The sequence below is a fragment of the Xenopus laevis genome, chromosome 4L, assembly GCF_017654675.1.
Source record: "Xenopus laevis strain J_2021 chromosome 4L, Xenopus_laevis_v10.1, whole genome shotgun sequence".
In the NCBI taxonomy this organism is placed as follows: domain Eukaryota; kingdom Metazoa; phylum Chordata; class Amphibia; order Anura; family Pipidae; genus Xenopus; species Xenopus laevis.
The window spans coordinates 40,095,938-40,123,201 of NC_054377.1; the positions used below are offsets into that span (position 1 = coordinate 40,095,938).

The 27,264-nt window shown below is 40.6% G+C and overlaps 1 protein-coding gene across 1 annotated transcript in view; it reads left to right on the forward strand.

The window, feature by feature from the left end:
- The first annotated feature begins 12,118 nt into the window (after positions 1-12,118).
- The window catches only part of LOC108713996 (receptor-interacting serine/threonine-protein kinase 2-like), a 46,103-nt gene continuing 30,957 nt past the window's right edge, over positions 12,119-27,264 (forward strand). The window contains exon 1 of the mRNA XM_041590132.1: positions 12,119-12,274. The gene's annotated coding sequence lies outside the window, so the exon portion shown is untranslated. The remainder of the gene's footprint in view (positions 12,275-27,264) is intronic.

A 27,264-nucleotide genomic window follows, 5' to 3' on the forward strand; every position in this document is an offset into this window, starting at 1 on the left:
ATCCATAATAGATTCTTCATCAAGTTGCAGGGCAGTGTACAGTACAAGGAATTGTTTTTCTTCCATAGCAGTTTGCAGGGCACAGTGTCCTTTTCCCTCAACTGAAAAACAGTCTTTTTCCTTGTAACAAAATAAATTGAACAAACAGTCAGTAGCACATAACGTATCCAGTAAGATAACAGTCCAGTGATGTGCTGTGTACAGTCCAAAACCAGTTGTGGAATAACTTTGATTGGGCCAGTCCATATAATGGTCATGAAAGTCATACTTTGAGCCAGTCCTTGATTTGTAACCAAACTGGTAAATGCATCAGTCACTTGTTCCGCGAGTGTTACCATTTCTTGCACTGATACGGCCAAAGGAGACTCTACTTTATCCACTTCGCTGTAATCAATGATTAAAATCCAAGTGCTATCTGTCTCTTTTACTGGCTACATTGGGGCAATGAATAGACTGACTACCAGTCTGAAAATGCCCACCTCCACCATCATCTCACTTGCCATTGTTATCTCCTTTTGACCACCTGGAAGGTGGCATTGGGCATTTACAGCGTTAATAGTGAAACTCCTGACTCCAACAATAAATGTTCCCAACCATATAACCACATATTGTACCTTAAAAATATCAATTTCCACAATATTATCTGGTACTATGAAAATTAAGATTTGTGCTTCAAAAATAAGACTTTTACCTAATTGCATTCGAACAGGTACAGCAACAGCAGCTTTGCCTCCCAACCCTTCAGTCATTGCAACTGCACTTTGTTGGTCTGGCTGAGCTATACCTTGGAATGAGTTGTGTCCCTGCCAATATAAAGTGACTGGTATGTAAAGGCATGAATCCCCAGGTTTCATAGCATTGATTTTTGTTATGGCAGGCCCTGGGAATCTGCCACCCCTTCCCTTCTGTGTGTTTCATGTCATCTAACAGATTCTTACACTCTGCATATGGCGATGTGGAGGGAAGAGTTAATGGGGCTGGGCTCAACTCCTCATCTAAGTCAATTATAGGAGGAGCAGACGGAGTTAATTCCTCAACATCACTGAGGGCAACCTTTTTAGGCTTGGCTGGCCTCAACTTCCCATTTGCTGTTTGTTCCCTCCACATAGTGAGCAGAAATTTAGTTTCTATTGGCACACCACTGTTTAGCAAATCTAGAAACATTTGTCTGCGAGTAATTTTAAAGCGTTTATCCCCCTCCTGGCCCCCCTTATCTACAATACTTTGCTGTTTCGTTTCACTTCTGTCAACATTCATTTCTCCCATTTGACCCAAGAGCACAGCCACATCATAAATTGTACTTCCTTCTTTTGCCTCTAAAGCACTCAACATAGTGAAAAGAGGGGCTTTTAACTGTTCTGGTGCTGTGATAAGCAATTTCCTTTTGATCAATGGTGTAAAAGCAGCCATGTCAGGACCCCCCAGTCAACCATTATATGTCTCACCCCTCTGTCAGGTAAAGGATCGGGAGTGATACCAGACATACATCCCATTGCTCTCAGTCTCTGCATCCCCTCTGTTGTAACTTTCCAGGGGGTCTGGTCTATTAATTCATAGGGACTGTCTATAGTCTGTGCAATAGAATCCCTAATTAAATGCAATAAGGAAAATGCCCCAATTGTGTTAAGCCCACGTTTCATGTATAAACGCACACAGGGATCCTTGGCTACATTTCCTAAACCCATTGCTTCTCTGTCCATTAGCATAATACCATCACCTCCTAAATCCCAGACATGTAACATGGAGCAAAGGTTTTCAGTGCTTGAGACACTGCTCTTAGCTGTAACACATTTGCATGCACTTTCAATGGAGACTTCCAGACTCCTTGAGCCACACTGCCTCCTCCCAACCTTGGGAGGAGGCATCTGCTGTTATTATCTTCCAATTTATTGAAGTAAGGGGAAATCCCCTGGACAAATTCGAAGGGCTCATCCACCACTGAAGGTTGACCTTGAGTTGGGGAGAAAGAGGAATTAATTGATTCCAATTGATTTCCCATCAATTCCAATGAGTCAGGAAATAATGTTGTGCCTCCCTCATATGGAACCTGGCCCATTTGGTCATTGGAATAGAGGCCACCATCAAACCTAGGAGAGACATATATCGTCTCGCTGAAACTTCCCTGTAGCAACAGAAAACTTTCATTTCTTTCACCATGTGCTCCACCTTCTGTTGTGGCAATTGGACTACATTGTCTGCCGTGTTGAATAGAGCCCTCAGGTAAATCAGGGATTGAGATTGATGCAACTGACTTTTTTCCCAGTTGACAAGTCACCCGTGTGATTTAAGAAAAGAAATTGCAATCTCTCGGTAAAACAAAAGGACTTCTGGAGACCTTGCGGACAGGAGGATATCGTCCAAGTAATGCCAGACTGTCAGGTCCTGTTTCCTCAGCTCTGCCACCAAGGTGATGAAGACCTTGGTAAACATTCTTGGAGATGCTGAGAGGCCAAAGGGGAGGGCAGAATCTGAAAATGCCTGTGACCACCTGCAAAGCGAAGAAACTGTGGAGTGACCTCCTCTCCAAGATGATTTATTTGGACTGTCTCTACCAAAATATCTGTAGTTACTGGCATAAACTGTAGCTCTACCTGAACTTTTAAAGGGTTGGGGTTTTGATTTCTTCTGTTCTTGCGGCAGGAAAGTACTTTTCGCACCTGTCGCCTTTGCTATGACCTCTTATAATTTAGGGCCAAACAGACTTTCTCCAACATAAGGCAGGTTACACAGACTTAGGGGGAAATTTACTAAAGGGCGAAGTGGCTAAAGCTGGTGAAAACTTGCCAGCATCATTTTGCCAAGGAGATAGACTCTAGCGCTACTTCGCACACTAACGCCAGGCCAATTTTCGCACTGGCGAATGGACGTAACTATGCTAATTCACTAAGATGCGGATTTTTCAGGACGTTACCTCTTGCGCCAGACTTGCATTCACCACCTCAGACCAGGCGACGTGCAATAGAGTAAATAGGAGGTCCTCAAAAAAAAAGTTGAACATTTTTGTAAGTCCCAAAAAACACTGGTGTCTTTTTTTTTTTACGGGGTGATAGGCTGAAAAAGATCGAAATTTATTTTTGGGGTACCCTCCTTCCCCCCTCCATTTGATAACATATGGCACCTAAACTATACTGTGGGCACATGTGTAGGGCATTATAACACCTCCATATAATTTTATTAAGGTTCTCTGGCCTTGTGTAGTGTAATGTATTTGCTGCAGCATATACGGCCATTGTACTTTAACTGCACGCCGTATACAAATTAGCCAAGCTTCGAACTGCTGATCGTATTACCGCTAGCACAACTTCGCAAGCGTTCGGTACCCTGTGCGCAACTTCGGATCTTCATGAATTAGCATTGTCCAGGCGAATTTACGCCTGGCGAAGTGTTGCGATGTGCGATGGCGGATTTTCGCATGTAAGTAGATTTCCGCCTTAGCTTAGATGCCGCATCTGCACCCCAAGATCTGAGCCATAATGCTCTTCTTGCTGACACCAGACATTGACCTGGAAACCAACCATTTTAAATCCACTGCTGCTTCTGACATACATGCTACTGCCAATTTTAATTCCGATAAACTTGCACTGTACTTAATCAGTACAGTACTTAATCAGTACTGTATTTAATACTGAACTTCCAGATGACGGATTAACATACCATGTAACTAACAATCATCTTCTCACTCTGGGCCAGATTTGTGGGAAGGCTATAAATGCCTAGGCGTAGGGAGGCACAATTTTCAGGGCAGCAAGCTTCCCAGCTACCTCTACATACGTTTATAAAGCTCTAAGGACTGGAAATGAAGGCGTTTTAGTGCCTTAAATCTCCTGCGGGCTAGGTCCCCAACACTGAAAAGTTTGCATGTGTAAACCAGCAGGGAGACTTCCCACTGTATTGTGGTCTTCTTATTACAATCATTTTATATTATCTGCCCCTGCAACATGGAGTATTGTTGGATTACCTGTTGCAAGAGTCCCTTCTCCTTTTAACAAATCTTCTGGCAAACGCAACGATGCTTCTGGAAACAATGTCTAAACTGTAGAGCTTTATTAGTGATATCTTAAATGTTGGCATCCTTAATGGAGGCAGCTGAATACCTGTCAAGTCATCAGACCTTGGAAGTTCAATGTTGTGAACCAAGAGTGATTGCATAGCACCTTGTAGGCAAAGGAGTGTATGGCCTTTTGGAACATCTCCATAAAAACCTCTCAAATAAGGAAACAAGATCAAAACATTATATTTGTAAAGCACTACATTTAATTTAAATGACACTGTTATCTTTGCAGATGTGATTTATGAAGAGTATGTGAAGAGTTGTTCTTCAAATACCAATATAAGTAGTCTATCTTGGTATTTACTTTGGACATACAGTATTCTCCCCTGTTTACTTTTTGCATAAAGATACAGTTTTCCACAGCAACAGGTCAATAGGAGATTTGTGACAGTACCTCGGAGGTGGTGGGCTTTCCTGTGGGGAACATCGGGTGCAACCATTGGGTTAGTCTGACAGGAGCAGAGGAGTTGGCCAGGAACATGTGGGGACACAAGAGAAGAGTAGTGATGGGCGAATTTATTTGCCAGGCGCAAATTCACGGGGAATTTGCGCGATTCGCCGCCAGCGAATAAATTCGAGAAACGCCCGCGGAAATTCGCGGAAGAAATTCGCCCTTTCGCGAAATTTTGTGCAGTTTCGCGAATTTCGCGCAAAATTCACAAATATTTCAGCGAAGCAAAACGGCGCAAATTCGCCAATCACTAGAGAAGAGATGTAGTGAGGTGCAGAATAATGAAGGGGCTTCAATGTTATAAGAAGGAGTTTATACATTATTCTTTGTATTATGTGAAGCCAAGATAATGACTTTAGCACTGGTGGGGCCTGTTCTCTCTTATATGAGAGAAGAATTCTGCAGCAGAATGTAATAAAGACTGTAGTTGGGTGAGATGGAAGATAGGGAGCCAGTTAGTGGTACTCTAAACAGAAAGGATTAAAGCATGCATGAGTGTCTAAGATGTTGCTTGTGAATGAAAGGGATGGATTTTAACAGTATTACATAAAAAATAAATAAAAGTGATGTTAATATGGTCAGAGAAGATGCTGGAAATAAGGAGAAAAGGCATAGGTTACATAGCAGATAACCGATAAAACACAATTGTATTGGACAGGGCTTATCTGTTTTGTACAATGTAATTTCCAAGTTGGTAGAAAGAAGTTTAGTACACAACATGCAAGTCCAACCAATAAAAGTAACCGGTGAACCGTTAATAAGCCTTCCTTGCATTTACCGTATGGTCTTATAGAATATTCCATATAGAAAAATATTCCCCATTTAAATTTATTTATAGCGCTGGAAATATGATTTGATGTAATTTGCAACATCAAGGATAAAAAGATTCTTTAAAAATCACAAGTTGCTTTTTATATGCATACACAGCACAGACAATTTTCCTAGTGTGTGGAAACTTCAAATGCATTCATTAAAGGAGAACTTACTTAACACATTCCTGCTGTATAGTAAATACCTATGCTGGTATAGTTTTATGATATTTCTCTGTATAGGCAGCGAGCAAACTTGGGGGTTGTTTCCTGAATTGTGCTTATTAAAGGGGAATAACTATGCTGTCACATATAGTATCACTCAGGGCCGCCATCAGAAATTGCAGGGCCCCATAAGAAAAAATTTCCTGGGCCCCCCGGGCTGCGCCCACTACGTCCCACCTACAGGTCCACCCTCCACACCCCACAGGTCCACCCCCCACACACAAAAAAAAAAAACATTCGTGGCTATAGTTCCCACATGTTAATAAAAAAAAAAAAAAATATTGGTGGACAGGGCCCCCCCATTAAAAAAAATTTGTGGTCAGGGCCCCTCATTAAAAAATATTGGTGGCTAGGACCCCACATGGGGAAAAAAATTGGTGGCCAGGGCCCCCCCCCCACGTTATAAGAAAATTGGTGGCCAGGGCCCCCCTTAAACGTCTATGTAAAAAAACTTGCCCCCTCCCCCAGAAGTTTAAAAAAAATGTGGTGCCCAGGGCCCCAGCACACAACAGGGACCACAAAGGGTTACCTTTAGAGGGGCCCTGCCATGCTGTACTTACTTCATTAGTGTGGCCCACCTTATTGGTCACAGAATTTTAAGTCATGGTAATTGGATGAGCCGGAGGAGAAGTTCAAACCTCAGCTATCCAATCCCTGAGCAGCTCAACCGGAACTTAAACTCAGTGACCAATAAGGGGAAGTAATGGACAGAAGATACCTCCCCTTGTGCTCCCGCCCTGCCTTCCCGAAGTCAGCAGCTCCCCCCTCTGCTGGCTGCCCTGGTATCACTCATTTGACAATCTCTCCCTATCTCTCCCTCCAATATCAGACTGATCCGATTGTGGGCCTTAAAGGAAAACTATACCCCCCAAACAATGTAGGTCTCTATTAAAAGATACTGAGTAAAAAAGCTCATGTGTAAAACCCTGCTTCATGTAAATGAACCATTATCATAATAATATACTTTTTTAGTAGTATGTGCCATTGGGTAATCATAAATAGAAAATTGCCATTTTAAAAAATAAGGGCCGGCCCCCGAGATCATAAGATTCACTGTGCACACATACAAACCACATGTAAGGTCGCATGAGCCAATTAACAGACAGAGTTCTGCCTTTTGCTTCCTCACTTCTTCCTGTTACAGTTAGGGGCCCATTCACTAAGCTCGAGTGAAGGATTCGAATGAAAAATACTTCGAATTTCGAAGTATTTTTTGGGTACTTCGACCATCGAATGGGCTACTTCGACCTTCGACTACGACCTTCGACTTCGATTCGAACGTTTCGAACGAAAAATCGTTCGACTATTCGACCATTCGATAGTCGAAGTACTTTCCCTTTAAAAAAAACTTCGACCCCCTACTTCGGCAGATAAAACCTACCGAAGTCAATGTTAGCCTATGGGGAAGGTCCCCATAGGTTTGCTAACCTTTTTTTGATCGAAGGATTTTCCTTTGATCGTTGGATTAAAATCCTTCGAATCGAACGATTCGAAGGATTTAATTGTTCGATCGATCGATCGCATGATTAGCGCTAAATCCTTCGACTTCCTTTGATCGTTGGATTAAAATCCTTCGAATCGAACGATTCGAAGGATTTAATCGTTCGATCGATCGATCGCAGGATTAGCGCTAAATCCTTCGACTTCGATATTCGAAGTCGAAGGATTTCAATTCGAGGGTCGAATTTCGAAGTATTTTTAACTTCGAAATTCGACCCTTAATGAATCTGCCCCTTAATCTGCTATAAGAGGAGCATTCTGTGTAATATAATGGTGCAAAAAAGGAACCTAGCACTGGAGTGGTAAGGCTGCATCATGGGTAAAAGCAGACTGTCAGTATTTCACTGTTGCAGTCCTCAGAATTCCAGCCGCCACCCTGAACATCACACCTGGCCCCAGGATCACCAAATGATAGATTATCTGTACAAATGATAGAGGAGCCCAGTGTGATACTATTTCTGATTAGCACATGGAGACACAATCGCACGCCCTCTCCTCTTCCCCAATGTATCACACAGTAGCAATCCTAGAGGGGGCGGGCTCTGGTGCGTGACGCACAGCCGGCCCCGCCCCCTCCATACGGCCGCATTTGGCTGCATCTGTTAGTGTCGCACGGACTGCCGGGGGCCCTGAGGGGGTGCGGGCCCTGCCCCGCTCGCACCCCCTGCTCCCCCAGTAGTTCCGCCACTGGTATCACAGCAGGTAAACAGGTTGAAAATTCATCACATTCATCGCCAGAGACTGTCATCTCTCCAGTCCACAATGAACACTGCCATGAGGCTTTTACACCTCAGCAACCACTTCTCCTCTGCTAATTCCTGCACTGGCTTCCTCTATCCTTCAGAATAAAATTGAAATTAATGACCCTGACATTCAAGGCACTTCATAACTCTGCCTCTCCCTACATCTCTGAACTCATCTCTATATACTCACCCAACTGCTTACTACACTCCTCTACTGACCTGCTACTCAACTCTTCTCTCATTACCTCTTCACATGCTCGCATTCAAGACTTTGCCAGGGCTGCAACCCTCCTCTGGAATTCTCTCCCACGGTCTGTCCAACTTTCTCCCAACTTTTCTGCTTTCAAGAAATCTGCTTAACAACCAAATGCAATACCACATTCAGTACCACATCTCTTATCCACTTAATTCTGATGTTGCCCATTCCCATACCTTGTGTCTTATTCCCTTCCCTTTAAATTGTAGATTTTCACAGGGCCTTCCTCACCTTTTGTATCTGTATTGGTTGTGATGTATGTAACTTCATATGCTCTACGTAGGTTACTTATGTGATTTATCTGTATAAACACATTTACTTTACAGCACTGCGAAATATGTTGTTGCTCTATAAATACATGAATACATAATAATAAAAATGTCTCTCTCTCTCTGGTTTCTGTCTTATTTCTACCATACTTTTTACGTAAGGTAAAACCTGTTCTTCAAGCAGTTGCTGTGAGCCTCTTCTGTCTAAATACAGAGTCTAAAACAAAACACTGTAAATCCCATGTGACCCTCTCAACTGTATATAAAAGGAAAGGGAGTAGTCTAGAACAGTCTCTTGGAACCTTTTAGGTTTCATTGTGGACATGTATTCAACATAAGGTAAAACCTGTTCTACAAGCAGTTGCTGTGAGCCTCTTCTGTCTAACTACAGAGTCTAAAACAAAAAACTGTAAATCCCATATGACCCTCTCAACTGTATATAAAAGGAAAGTCTAGAACAGTCTCTTGGAACCTTTTAGGCTTCATTGTGGACATGTATTCAACAGATGCAGTGGGTAGGCTCCAGTCTAAGAGAGGGGGCCTTGTGAAAAAGTATAGGCAGTGCAGATATATCACTATCTTGAGTCACTAATTGAAAAAGAGGTACTTTGGCCTTGGCAGACTTTAGATTCAATAAAGATTGTTGCAGTGTTAATACCCAATAGGACAGGGATATAACAATAGAGTAAGTTAATGGAATGCCCCATTGAGCACCCAGGCATTACATATATATTAGTGAATACTGATAATTATGTTCACATTATTGATACTGCACTGTGTATTATTGTAGTTGATCAGCCTATGTAATTACACTATAGGTATGGGACCTGTTATCCAGAATACTCGAGAACTGGGGTTTTCCAGATAAGGGATCTTTCTGTAATGTTGATCTGCATAAGAAAAAAAATTATTTAAACATTAATTAAACCAAATAGGATTGGTTTGTTTTCACTAAGGATTACTTATATCTTAGTTAGGATACAGTACAAGGTATTCTAAAACTATTTGCAAATACAGTAGTATACAGTAGTAGTACATAGTAAGAACATAGTAACATAGTAAGTTAGGTTAAAAAAAGACACATGTCCATTAAGTTCAACCTTTTAATGCTATTTTTACCTGCCTAACTGCTAGCTGATCCAGAGGAAGGCAAAAAAATCCTCCTGAAGCCTCTCCAATTTGCCTCATGAGGGGGAAAAAAATCCTTCCTGGCAATCGGCCTAGTCCCTGGATCAACTTTTATTGCAATCACTATTGTGAGCGATCTTTCATAATCCTGTATTCCTTCCCTTGCTAAAAAGCCATCCAACCCCTTCTTAAAGCTATCTAATGTATCAGCCTGTACGACTGATTCAGGGAAACATTCTAATTGGAATGGGTGACTTTGTGTTAGCTGGAAAGACCTACTGGTAAATAAAGCATTAGAGAGATTATTACAGCATATGTTCCCTCTATATATTCGGCAGACGTTTGTAATGAAGTTACCTGCTGGTCTAGTGGGCAGCAGCGGGGTCCAACGCCGCGTCCCTGGGCTGCTGGGCTGCTCCCTTCCTTCTGGTTCTGGTTCTCCTTAGGGCGCGCACGCTGAGCGCGCTCATTTCTTAAAGGCGCTGGCGTGTTGATGCCAGCGCGCATTGGCGCGGAATTCAAATGGTATAAAAGGCTCATTAGGGCTTTAGGTCTTTGCCCATTGTTAGGTTCTATTAGCAAGTTCCTGGGTGTTATCCTGAGCGATTCCTGACTGATTCTACTGCGTTTGACCCTTGCCTGTCTGCTTACTACTCTGACCTCTCCAATACTGACCTTGCCTGTCTGTGACTACGCTGATCTCTCCAATCCTGAACCTTTGCCTGTCCTCCGACTATTCTACGTTCTCTAATCCTTATTCTGGCCTGTCTGACTATTCTAACTGCTTGTGCTGGCCGGCCTGCTTGTTCCTGGTAGTGTTCTTCCTTCCAGTATCCTGGTGAGACGATCGTGCCCCTTTGCTAGTCCAGAACCGTTAGCTTTGCTCCTCTCTCTTTTAAGACCTGGCGGCATCCAATTAGCCAAGGGCTCCTCCCGAGGTGAAAGGTGGCAGTTAAAGGCAGAAGTGAGAGCCGAGACCAGGGAGCTTAGCTTGGGTTCTGGATATTTATTAGTGCTTTAGGGCATCACAGCAACATTTCAGATTGTCAAGATCCTGTTGCAAAGATGGAGCGTTCTTGATGGAATAAATTGGGCTGGATAGTTTTGTGTCATCTGCAAACACTGATACATTACTTACAATACCCTCCACTAAGTCATTAATGAACAAGTTAAATAAAAGTGGACCCAATACCAAGTCCTGAGGGACCCCACTAAGAACCTTACTCCAAGTAGAGAATGTACCATTAACAACCACCCTCTGTACCCGATCCTGTAGCCAGTTTCCTATCCATGTGCAAACTACTTCATTAAGCCCAACGGACCTTAGTTTAGAAAGCAGTCATTTGTTGGTATAATAATTTGCCCACCAACATACCAGATGAAAGCGAATCTGAGAAAATCAGAAATAGGGGTCTGTCTAAAACTGAACTAAGCTCTCTTAGATCCTGGGGGTGTATTCCACCTGGCCCTGGCGCCTTGTTTACATTATTTTTTATTAAAGCTTTATGAATCATATCTAGTCAGCCACTGACTAGATTGAGCTGAGCCAACAGTGCAGCTATAAAGTGAGCATGGGAACTCGGATGTCTCTATTGTATACACTGAACATAAGACCTGTTTTAGCATAAACATTTACAGATACATTTCTGTATCTGTTCATCAACCATACTGGTAACATTATTTAAAGGAACAACACTCTCAACATACATTTTTTACTTCTATATTATGCCACATAGGGTGAGTCTCACAGTAACAATTTAATATAATTTTAAATGACAACCATTTCTGTTCTGTGTTTTTAGCAGAAAATATAATGCCCCAATCTATGCTCTGAAGGGCAGCCCTCAAGGCACAAAAATTTGCTTTTCTGAAATTCATTGTTTTTGTTGCCCCAGTGTATATTTGTTTTTTTTGCACCAGACATTAGATGATATCACATTATGGTCACTTATATTACCCAGCAGTTCAATTACTTGCACATATAAACTTGTTCCCATTAACTGACCTGACAGTACACAACATCTGGGTAGTAAAAATCCCCCATTATCATTACTTTCCCCAAACTAGCAGTCTTTTCTATTTGCATCAGGAGCTTAGCCTCCTTACTTGCATTAGGGTGTCTATAGCATACGCCTTCAATTAATTTGCTGGACTCTTTACAATTGGTGAAGAACTCCACCCATAAAACTTCAGCCCCTTCATTTTCTAACATCACCTCCTCCTTTATATTAGCTTTTAAATCCTGCCTAACAAACAGACATACCCCTCCTCCTTTTATATTGCCTCTAGCTGCTGATATTGACAGCCCAGTCATGCGACTCAGCCACACCAATCATATCATATTTTCCCTCCAGCACCTCCAGCTCTCCCATTGGTCTTGCATTGGTCTTCAATAAACATTTTTTGTGTTCTTAAATTATTTACATATTTTGTTTGCAGCTGTTAGGCTTGGCATTTTTACAGCTATCTGGTTGTTGAAGATGCATCTTTTCTAATAATGAGACGAGATAAATTGAACAGAAATACAGCAAATCATGGTTTACCTGCTTATATTAAATTTGATGGCTGCTGGAAGTTTCACAGCTTGCAAGCATTAACAGACGCCATGCAATTGTACTGCAGACTGTCATACAGGGAAGTATACTCAGCATATGTTGTTATGAATGATTGTGTCACCCAGATACCACGTGAGGCTTCTGCTCTCAGCAGAGGGGAATTTCATGGATGGGTGTGCCACAAACATAGCTTTCACAATCCCTGCCTTATGCTGCCTTGCAGTACTATAAGAAAGAATTAATTTCTCTTCTCATTGCAGTGCCACTGGATTGTTTGCAGTTTGCAGGTAGGAATTTGACTGGAATCTGTTGCATTTTCTAATGTGGTATGATAATGATTAAGATCAGATGAAGAATACTGTCATTTTATCTCTTATTTTACAGTAATTGTTTTGTAAACAGGTAGTATGTATGAATATTAGAACTTATGTCTTGTGCAGTAGGGTACAGTAAGGAGAGAGGAAGCAGACCCTGCAGTTGCAGGGCAACCCAGAAGTTTAGAAGGCCAAGTCATTAAATAGGTTGTTCACCTTTAAATTAACTTTTAGCCTGATGTAGAGAGTGATATTCTGAGTTGATTTGAAACTGGTTTTACTTTTTTAATATTGTGATTTTTGAGTTATTTAGCTTTTTATTCAGCAGCTCTCCAGTTTGCAATTTCAGCAATCTAGGGTCCAAATTACCCTAGCAACCATGCATCGATTTGAATAAAAGGCTGGAATATGAATAGGAGAGGACCTGAAAAGAAAGAGGAGTAATCAAACGTAGCAATAACATACATTACATATATTTGTAGCCATAAAGAGCAAAGGTATTTTAGATGGGGCCAGTGACCCCCATTTGAAAGCAGGAAGAAATCAAATAACTCCAAATCTATAAAAAAGAAGGCCAACCAAAAAGCTGCTTAGAATTAGTCATTTTATAACAAACTAAAAGTTAACATAAAGGTGAACCTTCCATTTAATTAGCAATTTCAGTGTATCTTGGTTGAGTAGCTCAACTTAAATTGAATTTGCAGTTGGGCTCTATAACATCTAGTTATACCACTGAGCAAGGAGTCAGTAGAAAGGAGGGCACATATCAGCCCACAGTGTTTATCAAACACAGGCATTACTGAATTTACTGAACAATAGAGGATAGCTTATTACATAGCTTAATTGAAATCAGAATATAGTACTAGTAAATTAGAAATTATGCAGCACTATATATGAATATATTTGCATATTTGAAAAAGATATTGATATGGGGTGGTGAAATATCATGTTGTTCTTTACAAATTGCAATTTGTAATGTATCATACAGTTTTATGCAACAATTAAAAAAAAAATACCTGTACCATTTTGCATGAAAGCTATTGTGAGTGGCTTGTAAGCATAATATTCATACAGTTAGTGAAGTAAAGGTATTTGTATATATAGTTTTACATAGGAATGCATTGATAGGTCTGTCTATGTGTGTGTAAATACACTGAGGTCATTTGGAGGTGTTGAAAGTTTTGTATTTTTTTCAACCCACATAAACTACTTAACTATATAATCAGCAGTGCATTAAATGGAGGGGCAGATAGATACTACTTTGAATAGAAATTATATTAAAAAAACTTTAAGAATTGACATGTGTAATCAAAGTATAATGAAATGTTGCTTAGAAACACAAAAAATGCTTAGAAATGCTAAGGTTTATTATACATCGCCTAATGCAGGAGTCTCTGCCTGTGTAGGGGTCTTTTTCAAGGTAACAGAATAATTGTTTAAAAATATTAATAAACATGGAAAAGAGCACCCTTATTATCATCAGAGAAAGAAAGAACAGAGGAGTATTGGGGTTAGTGTTCAGTTAAATATCAATTCTACTCTTCCACACATTCAACAGCATTTACAAATGGGCTGCTGGGGGGGGATTTTATGCATATATTACAAGTTTTATGATGAAATGTAGGTAGATTTGTTGATTGCATTGACTACACATTTGAATAGCCGCAAGTTTCTAAATCAAAGCTGTTGAGTCACACACCTCAGTGAGTAAGGTTTCACTTTCATAGATGGTCTATTCAGATTCTATATATAGTGTGTAATTTCACAACAGAAAATTGTCCCTATTTTCAGGGAGAGTCCCTAGTTTAGACTTGTTTCACTTCAAATTGTTCTGATACTTTGAAGAATCCAGTTATTTTATGACCATTCAGTTCTTCTTTTCTGCAGTTTGAGTGTATGGTACAGTTATTGAAAAAGGGGGCTTAAAATAACCAGATAGAGGACCTCAACATCCATGGGCGACAGAATAACTTGCGGATAATAGGCTTACCGGAGTACATGGATCCGGGAGAACTAGAGGCTGCTCTGAGAGACATCTTTAATTTGCTTCTTAAACAGTTGAAGGACATGGTAATTGAATTTGAGAGGGTACATAGATCAATGGGCACCGCTGCACGTAATCACCGGCCATGAGATGTAATATGTCGCCTTAAAGGGGTTGTTCACCTTTGTAACAAAATGACAAATCTAACAGTTCACATGAATAGAACAAACTTTTCCATAGAAATAGTTAACAGAAAAAGTACAGTTCAAGAGATATTCACCTCAGAAGTGTCCCTGTACTAATCCTTCAGTTGCACACAGACCCTGTGCTGGGAGGGGGTCACTGACCCCCAAAAACACTACAGTGTTCACTTCCTCTTCCTTATATGACATTACACATTGTACTGGCAGCTAACTTAACTCCTATTGGCTATGTCTGCTGTCAATCTGCCACTGCTTCCTGTGCTGGGCTGTGCTGGGGAATTTGAGCAGCATTCAGGTACTTAAGAGAAACTGTTACAAGTTTGTGAGAGGGAGGGGGAGTGTGGGCTGTGTGCAGCAGAGACTTCAACTGTGCAGATGGGGGGGATCGAGGTGCTTGGGACCTGGAGTTTTACGGATAATGGATCTTTCCATAATTTGGATCTTCATACCTTAAGTCTACTAGAAAATCATGTAAACATTAAATAAACCCAATAGGCTGGTTTTGCTTCCAATAAAGATTATATCTTAGTTGGGCTCAAGTACAAGCGACTATTTTATTAAAAAAAATCATTTTTAAAATGGATACTATGGGAGATGACACTTGTACTTTCCAGAAATATATTATTTGGGGGGGGCATGTATTATTTTGTGTATTTACCTCATAAAAAATCATTATTCAGCAGCTGACTATTTGTATGAGCTTGAGGCTTTCCAAATGAGTTGAATTTTTGTGCATAAAGTAAAATATTTTTCTGGTATAGATCCCTGTATCATGAAAAATATAACTTTTTAATTTTTTGGTATTTAGAGCTCTAAATCTTGTTCCAGAAGTGGAACACTTAAACACTTAAAAAAGGTATAGTTTTCCTAGGTAAATTACTGCCCCCCCCCTCGGGAGAGCGCACAAAATCACTTAGGGTTTCCACCTCACCCTTTTAAAACCAAACACATATGAAATCCACAGCCTGCATGGCTAATTAGCAATTAATTTAGATGCATGATACATGGCTGCACAGAAATCAGTTCAGTCTGCAGCATCTAAATGAGTTGATAATTAGCCATGCAGGCTGTGGATTTCATATGTGTTTGGTTTTAAAAGGGTGAGGTGGCAGCCCTACTGTCCCTGCTAGATGTTACATACGTTTCTAAGCAAGTCAGTGCTGGTTTTTGTTGCAATTTTGTAAATAACTGACATTATGCTTAATGCCAAAGGTATTAAAAGATAAAAATATAGAAAAGCCAGTATTTATTCCCAGAGGTTGCACTCCATTCAGTTTTAGTCTAGGCAGAAGGAGAGTGCCAGAATTGGGAGAACAATGTTGCTCCTTCCTTTTCTGCAGTATTTGTCTGCATGGCTGTGTGATTGTTTGTTACAAAGCAGGTTTGTTTATATGCTGCGTCTGTTAACCTCTGCCATTACAATTGAGTAATCAACCAATGACCATTCAAATTATGTGACCGGTTACAGTTCACAAGCACCCAATAAATTACTAGGAGGAGGGCAGTATCAACATCCAATAGGAAACAAGTAAGGGCAAAGCCTGGGCATGATGATGTCATCATATAGGAAGTTCTTGGTGTGTCAGGTTCAAAATAGGCCACTCCCATCACTTCAGAAAACTGGTCAGAGAGACAGGAGAAGGACTGAGTTAATAGGTATAAAAAATTAGCTTTTACAATGGCATTTTTACTTTTTGTTATGGAAAATGGGTTTTCTAACACATTGAGAGCATTGTTAGTGGTTTCATAAGATTTGTACATTGAAGGTGAACAACCCCTTTAATAAGGCAGATAAATGCATGTTCCAGGGCAATAAAGAATAGATATTTCAGGATTTGTCCTGGATGACTTTGCAGCAACATAGATTTTTACTCCCAATAACAACTATCCTCACAGGGCATCAGATATATATGGAATTATCCATTTTATTTATCTGCCCAGCCAGAGGAGTTGAAAGTTTTTGTTGTGGTTTACACTTGCCAATACTGGATAAAGTAATGGAGACAATTAGTTTACTGTGGAGATGAATTACCCAATGTCAGTACACAGGACTGGTCAAAAGTACAGAGGAAACAGTTCTCCAGCTCAGTAAAATTACAGCGGCTAGAGAAACTTTGATAAAACTGAGAGCGATGTTTAAAGTGAGAGGTACTGGCTGCGAGACACTTATTATATATAGTATTGTGAAGGCAATAAAATAGTACATTGCTGTTGGAATGCTTTTTTACCCCTTTCCTCTTATATCTCCCCTATGCTGCCTAAGAAGAATAGGTAGCTTACACTTATTAGCTTGAGATATGTTAATATGCCATAGGGGTTCCCCTCCCCCTTTTTTTCTTTACTATTAGTACTCACCATTTCACTGTATGTCACAATTTACACAGAATATTTCAACAGAGGTGTAGATGAGATGCACTAAATTCCCCTTTCCCTTTTTTTTTCTCTTCGATGCACTATATTAGATAAATTTATCTTAAAATTTTTAGGTGATGGGGAAGTAATTACATGTACTTTTTCCCTGCAGGTTTATACATTGGGTGTATAGTGCTCTCTTAGATGGATCACATTCACTGGAAAGGGGGGACGTTTTCTTCCTCTCTTTCCTTTTTTTTATTCTTCTTCTTCCCCACCCTCCCTTTTTTTTCTTCCCCTGGGCACTAAAGTATAGACAATATACTGTATTTTACAGATGGTTTAAGAATTTCAATCTTATTTGTATTAGTATGTATATATGAAGCTGTAAATCACTATGGGGTGTGTCCCCCTCTATCCTGATTTAGTGTTTCCACAATGTAGTAACTGATTGAGAAATTAAGGGATAAAACAGGATACAAAAAGAGGCCCTCTATGGTGATTTAGTGTTTCCACAATGTAGGATACAAAAATAAGCCCTATCATCATAATCATATGAAGTTTAGTAAAATAGGTCGGAGGTATATACAGTAGACCAATATTTTTTAATATTTTCGCTAATAATCTAGCTGTTTTCTGAAACTGTAAAGCTGATGGATAGAGACTGGATTTTTCTTTTTTTTTGGTCTGTTTTCTCTTATTTTTTTTTCCCTGTAATATAGTGGGATTATGTTGCGGTTCCCCCCACCCCCCAGACCATCTACAGCATACATTTTTTTTCCTCTTCTTTCCCTACTGGGGTGTCTGTGTAGCAGAGATATTAAGGAACTGTCTTGGAGATATTAACTGAAGTGGAAATTTAGTTTATATAAATAAGAGATTGTTCTCCCTTTTTTTCTTCTTTTTTTCTCTTTCTTTCTTCCTTTCTTTCTTTCTTTCTTTCTTTCTTTCTTTCTTTCTTTCTTTCTTTCTTTCTTTCTTTCTTTCTTTCTTCTTTTTTGAACCAGGCCACAATTGAGATAATGTCATCTAAATTTATGTTAAGCTTAGTATGAGAGGACCAGGAGTGGGTGAAATGGAGGTGAGGTGCTACCTTATTTAAGCAGTACCTACTTATTATTAAGATATGACTGATAGTCTTCTGAATTTATTATCTCTCAATGTGAGAGGGCTGAACTCATATGTAAAAAGCAATAGACTAAAACTAGAAAGGAAAAATAACGAAATTGTAATCGCTTTTATACAAGAGACCCATTTTAAGGTCAATGCAATGCCCAAGTTAAACTTTAGAGGATTGAATACAATATACGTCACCAAACCACAAGAGAAGAAGGTTAGAGGAGGGCAATTTTGATACTCAATACAATATTTTAGATTATTAGGTCACTGTGTAGCAGCTAAGGGCAATATTAGGAATAAGATGTATACACTTACCTCTGCGTACCTACCAAACACGGACCAATTGCAGTCCTTAAAATCCATATTATATATGTTGGAAGGCTTTACAGAAGATATCTTGATTATAGGAGGAGACTTAAATTTGGTGTTGGAACTGATTGTTGACTAGACCCTACAGAAAACCATCATCTCACATGCATACCTGTAAAAAAATTAATGCATTCTTACATGATGATGGATATTTGGAGCTCTTTAAATCCTAATGCAAGAGCCTATCCTTACTACTTAAATTCATGCATTGATTATTTTTTTATTTCACAAGATCATCTACCATCATTTAAGAAAGCATGTATAGGTCCTATAACATGGCTGACCATGCTCCAAATTTGTGTTCTGTGGATATATTAAATACTCAGACTAGAACATGGCAGTGGAAACTGAATGAGTCGTTATTGGAAGATCCAGAGATTTCAACTAAGATTCATAATGTAACAGAGAATGCAGAAAAATGCTACAGTAAATTAATGGTGTGGGACGCCCATAAATGCGTTGTGAGAGGGGAAATTATAAAACTCGCAACCGAAAAGAAGAAATGAAAACAAAGATATAACAAGCTGTATGCAGATTTAATAGCGCTGGAACAGACTCAAAAGTCATCTTTAACGGATATAATTCTACAACAAATCTCTGCAATTAGAAATAAAATTTAGGATCTTTTTAATGTGTATACAGAAAAAGCTATCTGGTATCAGCGACAAATGCGGATGGATGCTGGCAGCTTTCCTGAGACGTAAACATAGAAAAAATATTATTGCTAAAACACAGTTTCAAGTTCTAATACAATTGCAGCTGCATTTAGAGACTACTATAAGACATTATATAATCTACGTGAACATTCCATATCAGAATCGCAACATAGTGAGGCGATAAAGCAGTATTTTCTTAAGCTAGTAAAACTGGAATTATCTCAAAACTGCTTGGATATTTTGGAAACTCCCATTACACTTCAAGAAATTGGCTTAGCATTGAGATCTACTTCATCTATTAAAACCTGATGGATTTAAGTGCTCTTATTATAAAAAAGTTTGCTTCTGCGACTATGGCACACATTGCTCTCATACACAAAAAAAGAAAATATCCTATGGATGTAAAGGGATAGAGGCCTATTTCATTGCTAAATGTGGACATAAAACCTTTTGCAAAAGTATTGGCAAACCGCCTTAAACCAATTGTAACAAAGGTGATACATACTGATCAGATGGGCTTTGTATCAAAAAGCGAGGTTCACGATAACACACTGCGTTTATATAGTCTTCTTCATTCCAGTAAACAACATGGTATACCATTGGTTTTATTGACTACCGATGCTGAGAAGGCATTTGATAGAGTCGACTGAATCTTATTCTCTAAAGCTTGTGGATCGGATTGGGTCCTAATTTTATTCGATATGTTAAGAATTTATACATCAATCCACAGGCTCGTCTTCAGATTAATGGTATGCAATATCACTGGCCTCAACATCAATTATCAACATAAAGTAGCTGCATATGCAGATGATATGCCTTTTTTCAAATAACATATCCAATTTCAACACTCTCTAGTGCAAGAATTTTAGAGCTTTAATAAAATTTACAATCTTAAAATTAACTACCAGAAATCTAGTATACTTAGGGGCATATTTATCAAGGGTTGAATTTTGAATTGAAAAATGGGTCCGTTTTATAGCGAATAGGTTTGTATTCGGCCGAACTAGAATCGTACAAATCGAAGGAATAGTGCATTTGATCGAATTCGATTCTAAGTTTTTCCCAAAAAAACCTTTGATTTTTCAAAGTCCACCAATTGATTCCAAATATGTTCTAGGAGGTCCCCCATAGGCTAAAACAGCAATTTAACTGGTTTTAGATGGCGAATGGTCGAAGTTGAATTTTTAAAGAGACAGTACATGATACATTTCGATATTTGAATTTTTGATTTTTTTTTTCAAATTCTAATTGAATTTGGACTATTCCCTAGTCGAAGTACACAACAAAAAATAGCTCAAAATTCTAATTTTTTTCATTCGAAAATTCACCTCGACCTTTGATAAATCTGCCCCTAAATGTTGTACAGATGGCAGAAATCAGAGTCTCTTTTTCATTTGCTAAAGAAAATAAATTTTTCACATACCTGGGTATTAAAGTGTCAGCTTAAACAAGTACATGCATAAGAGAAAGAAGTGGATTTTCTTGGTTTGGAAGGCTCAAAAAATAAATGGTTAAGTCTGAAACAGATACAAGAACCGAGGAAGGATATCCATTTTTATTTTATTCATTATTTGAAATTTTATTGGTTTTCTTGACACAGCCAAAGTACATTAGTGAAACAACATTCTTAGAATTACATGCCTATTACATGTCATCACTGGATGACATGTTCACCTCACATGTCATCTAATATAGTTATTGTAGTTAGGTTAAATCCTTAGAAGGCTTGTTCTATCTTTCATCAGCTTGTGTCTTTATGTATCCAAAAGGAGTTAAACAGTGGGGGGGGGTTAACATTTTAAGGGGGGGTGGAGGATTTAGAAGGGGGATAAGAGGTGGGAGAAGAACTGGGGGAAGGGGGTAGGAGAAGATGAGGATTAGGAGAAAGGGAGGAAGAACAGAATGGGGGTAGTTTTTCAGCTTTCTGCATACATCAACTTAGCAGCTCAGTTCTACATGTTTTCTACATAAAGTACCTTATGTTACGGTATTAGTCCTCTGTTGAAGGCTCTCCAGGTGTTGGGTCCATGGGTGCCACTCCAGCTCCCCCTCATAGCCTCTATCCAAAATAGTGTCTATGATTGCTTTCATCGCCCTAATCCAATTCATCTTAGTGGTTAGTGTTTGCATTCCTGGAAGTTGTGTTTTTTCCAGTTTGCTGCAAGGAGAGATCTTGCTGCTGTTAGGATATGTGTAGCTAGCTTGCGTGTGCTTTGGGAGCGTAGGGCTCTGATTCTCATGCCCAGGAGAAATGTGTGGGGGCTGTTTGTATGGTACAGTGAAAAATCTTGGAGAGCAGGGTCGCTACCATCCTCCAGAACTCTTGAGCTACTGTACAAGTCCACCGAGTGTGTATGAAAGATCCTCGTTCCCCACATCCTCTAAAACAGGTCACTAGGTCTGCATTTCCACTAAGTTTACTAGTACCATTTGGGGGTGTTGTACCATTTGAATATGATCTTATATGCCCTTTCGCTAGCAGTTGCACAGATGGATGTTTTTTTGGCCGTGTCCCATATATATGACCATCATTTTCCAGTGATTGTGAGACCTAGGTTTTCCTCCCATTTTGTCATGTATGGATGGTGCATTTCAGTAGTGTCTGCCACAAAACTACTATATAAGGAAGAGATCAAGTGTTGCTGGTAGGAGTGGTTTTGCCAAATGGTCTCAAAATAGGTAAACGTTTTGTTTGTTTGGGTTTTGAGGACCGTTTCCAATGTATAATTTGTAAGTATCAGAAGAACTGTAAGTATGGGATGTTGTGTTTCTCTTTGCATTGTTGGAAGGATATGACCTTTTGTTCTACCAGGAAGGCATTGATGGTGAGCATATTTTCTTCCAACCATGGGCTAAAGTCTATTGGAGTGCAAATGGTTGATTCCCAAAAACAAACGGTGTCTCCCCAATCTGGCAATCAATAGGGCTCTCCTCCGCCCTCAATGAAGATACTTTCCACAAATAGATTGCTGTAAACCTCAAAGCCCACAGGTCATTGATAGTGAAATAACTGTCACGGCCGGCACCCGATGCCAGAACAAGCACCCTGGTCTCGGCTCGACTTCACCAGTAGTGTGACCACCGTTGGGCTTCGGGAGGAGCCCTCAGCTTACTTGGGTGCCACCTGGACTTAACGAGGGGTGCAAGGCGAGATGTTCTGGCTGGCGTAGGGGCACGGCTGTTTAGCAGAGTCTTTTGGGCCGAAGGTCACGGTACAAATGGAGAAAGCGAGAGAATCGTCAGACAGGTTGGGTCGAGGCAGGCAGATAACAAGAATCGTCAGGCAGGCAAGGGTCAAAACCGGGTATTCAAACAGAAGGGATCAGGCAGAAGGTAATCGAAATGCAGGCAAAGGTCAGAGTTCGGATATCAGAATAGTCAGGAACAGGCAGGGATCAAAAACCAGGAATCACAGATACAAAGTACACAGGAACAGACAGCACAAGGCTTCAGGAACCACAGAATAAAGATTCTATCACGGGCACTGGCTGGGAGTATGAATGGGCCTTATATACCTTTAATTTTCGCGCCAAAACGTGCGCCAATGCGCGCTGGCGTAATCACGCCAGCGCGCCTGTACCTTTAAGGGGCGCGCAGGTGCGCCGCGTGCGCAGGCGCGCCGCGTGCGCCCTAAGGATCAAAGATGGCGCAGGCTCCGGACAAGAACCACACGGCTGGTGTCCCTGCGGCAGGTAGTTTTATTACATTACCCCCCCCTCTAGGGGGGGGCCACCAGACCCCCAGGAAATTTTTGATGGAATTGCTTCCTGAGGCGGTCAGGCCTGATGTCTTCGACTGAGACCCAGGAGATCTCCTCGGGGCCAAAGCCCTTCCACCTGGTAAGATTCTGTAACTTACCACGCACAAGGCAGGAATCTAGAAACTCCTGGATCTCAAATTCAGGCTGACCTTCAACTAACACTGGGGGAGGAACAGAAACAAAAAGGACATTGTTAGCAGGTTTTAACAAAGAAACGTGAAATGAGTCAGAAATCTTAAAATTAACAGGCAACTTAAGACGAACACGAGAAGGGTTGATAATTTCAGAAATAGGGTATGGACCAATGAACCTAGGCCCCAGTTTGAGAGAGGGAACCTTTAGTTTAATTTTTTTGGTAGAAAGCCACACTGAGTCTCCCACTTTATACTGGGGTGCCTCTCTACAAGATCTGTCAGCAGCTTTTTTCTGAGCAGAGGCAGCTGCGGACAAAGAGTCGTGAACCTGCGACCAAACCCTAGAAAAACGTTCAACACAAGAATTAGCAGAGGGAACCAGGGAGCCAGTACCGGAAAATGAGAATGCCTTGGGGTGCAACCCATTAACCACGAAGAAAGGGGACTCTCCCGAGGAGGAATGGGTAAAAAAAATTAAACCTTGTGAAAAATAGAGCCCACCTAGCCTGCCTCGGATTAAGGCGTTTAGCAGACTCTATATATAGAAGATTTTTGTGGTCAGTATAGACCGTCACCAGATGTTTAGCACCCTCCAGGAGATGCCGCCATTCCTCAAAGGCCCACTTAACTGCCAACAATTCCCTGTTACCTATATCGTAATTCATCTCAGCAGGTGAGAATTTCCTGGAGAAAAAGGCACAGGGATGTAATTTGTTGGTAGTCGGGTGCCTTTGAGAAAGGACTGCCCCAGCTCCTACCTCAGAGGCATCAACCTCAACAACAAAAGGTAGTGCAGTATCGGGGTGTCTGAGAATGGGGGCTGAACTGAATTCCTTTTTGAGGAATTCAAATGCTTGAACGGCCTCAGGGGGCCACATGCTGGGGTCAGCAACCTTTTTAGTTACTGAACAGAAGAAACCCCAAAAGTACATTTCTCTAGTTTCACATAAAGATTATTCCCCCTTAGCCTTTGTAAGACTTCACAAACATGATTTTGATGTTCCTTCATGTTGGAGGAAAAAATAAGAATATCGTCTAGGTAGACCACTACGAAGATCCCCAGCAGGTCCCTGAAGATGTCATTGACAAACTCCGGGAACACTGCGGGGGCGTTACAAAGACCAAAAGGCATAACAAGATACTCGTAGTGGCCATCCCTGGTGTTAAATTCAGTCTTCCACTCATCCCCCTCCCTGATTCGAATCAAGTTATAAGCCCCCCTAAGATCAAGCTTGGTAAAGACTTTTCCATTTTTAACTTGATCGAAAAGTTCAGAAATTAGAGGGAGAGGATAGCGATTTTTTATGGTAATCTTATTGAGCCCCCTATAATCAATACAGGGGCGAAGACCACCATCTTTTTTCCCAACGAAAAAGAAGCCTGCCCCCGCAGGGGAACTAGAAGGTCTGATGAAACCCCTTTCTAGGTTCTCCTTTATATACTCTTTCATTGCCTGGGCTTCGGGCAATGAAAGAGGATAGGTTCTACCACGAGGAGGAGTTGACCCAGGGACCAGATCTATTGGGCAGTCATACTGCCGGTGTGGGGGTAAGGTTTCTGCTGCCTTTTTAGAAAAGACATCAGCGAATTCTGCATATGCAGCAGCTAACCCTTCAAGTGATGTAGTTGCAACTACAGAGGGAAAACATACACCACCACACATAGTACCCCATTGAACCACCTCCCTTGAGACCCAGTCAATCAGAGGGTTATGCCTCTGGAGCCACGGTAACCCCAAAATAAGAGGAGAGGAAGCACCCTCTATGAGGTAAAAAGCTATCTCCTCACAATGCAAATTATTAACACACATGGAAAGAGTTACCGTCTCCTTAGAGATTACACCTGACCCTAAGGGTCTTCTGTCCACTGCCATTATTCTCATGGGTGCACTTAGAGGAACTACAGGGATACAGAATTTAGCTGCAAAAGCAGTATCCAGAAAATTACCCTCCGCCCCTGAGTCCACAAATGCGGACAGTTTGACAGAGCCCGTAGGCCAAGTTAGTTTAACTGGTAACAAAACTTTAGAGGCAGATTGGGGAGAGGAAACTCCTGCACCCAAATGGAGCTCCCCTTCTCCATTTAGGCTTCGGAGTTTCCCGGCCTCTTAGAACATTGGTTCAGAAAATGTCCCCTCTCACCACAGTACATACAGAGACCAAGGGAACGCCTGCGTGCCTTTTCCTCAGGAGTTAGGTGGGATATGCCTAATTACATAGGCTCCTCCTGAGGTAGAGGCACAAAGGGGTTAGGAGATTTTACATTGGTCACCACATTAGATCTTATATTAGTAACCCCAGAGAAGTTTGTACTCCTCTCACCCCTTCTCTCCCTTTGCCTTCTATCTACCTGGATGGCGAGGGACATGAGACATCCAGGTTAGAAGGTAGGGGGTAATTAACCAGACTATCCTTTACAGAATCGGATAACCCCAACCGGAATTGACTCCTTAGAGCCAAATCATTCCACCCAGTTTCCACTGCCCACCGGCGGAATTCGGTGCAGTAGCCATTGAGTCCCATAGATCAATGGCTTTTTGTGATGTGGGTAGAATATTCTGTGGGGTGATTCTGGAAGTCTTAGATATCCAAAATAGATAGGCTAATTGAATTGGAGATGTGATTTTCAATTTCCTTCCATGGTTCACTAGTTGGGGCATTTATATGTATCATGGCTTCTATTCTGCTTGCTAAGTAATATCGTTATTTGTTGGGAACTCCCAGTCCTCCTAGTGATTTAGGTTTTGTCATAGTTGCTGCTCTGTTTCTGTTTTCCTTCTCAAATAAAACTTGATGTGGCTTTTAGAAAAGCGGAAGATGTTTTTTCAGGGAAATGGATTGGCAGTGTCCTGAATAAATATAGGAGTTGCGGAAGTATTGTGATCTTGACCTTTGCTATTCTACCTAACCAGGAAAGGTGGTGTGTGTGCCAAGTGGATGTCTCTTTTTAGTTTGTCTAGAAGTTTAGGATAATTGGCCTTTATAGGGTGTCGTAAGATGGCCTTAGTTATATCCCTAGATATGCAAGGGAATTTGTCTCCCATTTATAGTCGAAGTTAAGTTGTATTAATTTCAATTCTGGCGCTGACATTTTTAACGGTAGTGCGTGTGATTTTGTGGGATTCATTTTGTATCCTGAGATGCGCTGTAATTGATCCAGGGTTTGGATTAAGTTTGGAAGTATTGTCTTGTTGTCATCATGATCTTAGGTCCTGATAACATAATCTCCATGTGTGGATTCAAGTTTGCTTGACGCCCAATGCATTATAGTCTTATTTCCACCTGTGGTGGGCAAGTTAAAGATTTTGGAAGGTTTCCACAGAATATTCTATTGTCAGGAGGCCGATCAATGTCTCTGGTCCAGGTCTCTGGTGCTCTATGTGCTCTGTCTAGTAGAAGGTACTTGCTCTCAAGGCTGGGGGCTAGGGCTTTAAGAAGTCTCGGTAGGAAGGAATCCAATTGTACTATTTCTGGTATGTCTCGGAATCTAATGTTGTTCCTCCTGGTGTGATTTTCCAAGTCCTCATGAGCATCCTGAAGCTCTTTTAGTTGTGTCTGAGATTAGAGTTTCCATGTTGGAGGAGGATTCTTGGATTGAATCTTGGGGTTGTTCCAGGTGTTGTACTCTTTGATCCATTGCTGTGAGGTCAGATTTAACCTCCATGAGGGATTGTCATATTTTTTTAGGGACATAAAGACGCTGGCAAACGGAGGGGATGTATTCAGTACAAATGATGGCACTTGGGAGGGGGAGATGTGCCCAACTTATATACATGGTAGGTAAATGTATGCTTTACATGTCCTTTAAGTAGATTCCGTCAAAAATGGGAACAGGAACTAAGTGTAACATTTACATAACTGGAGTAAAATTGTATAATGAGCGTGCTTTGAAGGTTACCTCTTGTTGCAAAGTTCAAGAAAACAACTTTGAGATACTTTCGTATTGGTATAGAGTTCCTACGGTTCTGGCAAAGATGAATGAGAATATAACAGATAACTGCTGGAGATGCAACCAAGCAAAAGCTAATTTAAGCCATATTTTTTGTTCCTAGAATAAGATCTTATCGACTTGAAATACAACGATTATTAATAAAATTCACAGATAGAGCACTCGTCTGCTTTTGTTCTTACATAAAAATTATTTGACTGCACCTCAATATAAAAAAACTGTGGCATCTAACCTTATTATTATTATATTGTTATTAGTAACCATATTAATGTGGCTGCCTTTCATACCAAAATACTGGAAATCTCCAAATAGCCCAATTATTAGAGTACAGGAAATCTATCAGTTCAAAAGACTTAAAAATAATAAAGTGGAACAAATTCAACAAACACAGTTCTCTCGCAAATGGCATTAATGGGCTCTCTTTGTAGATTCAAGAGA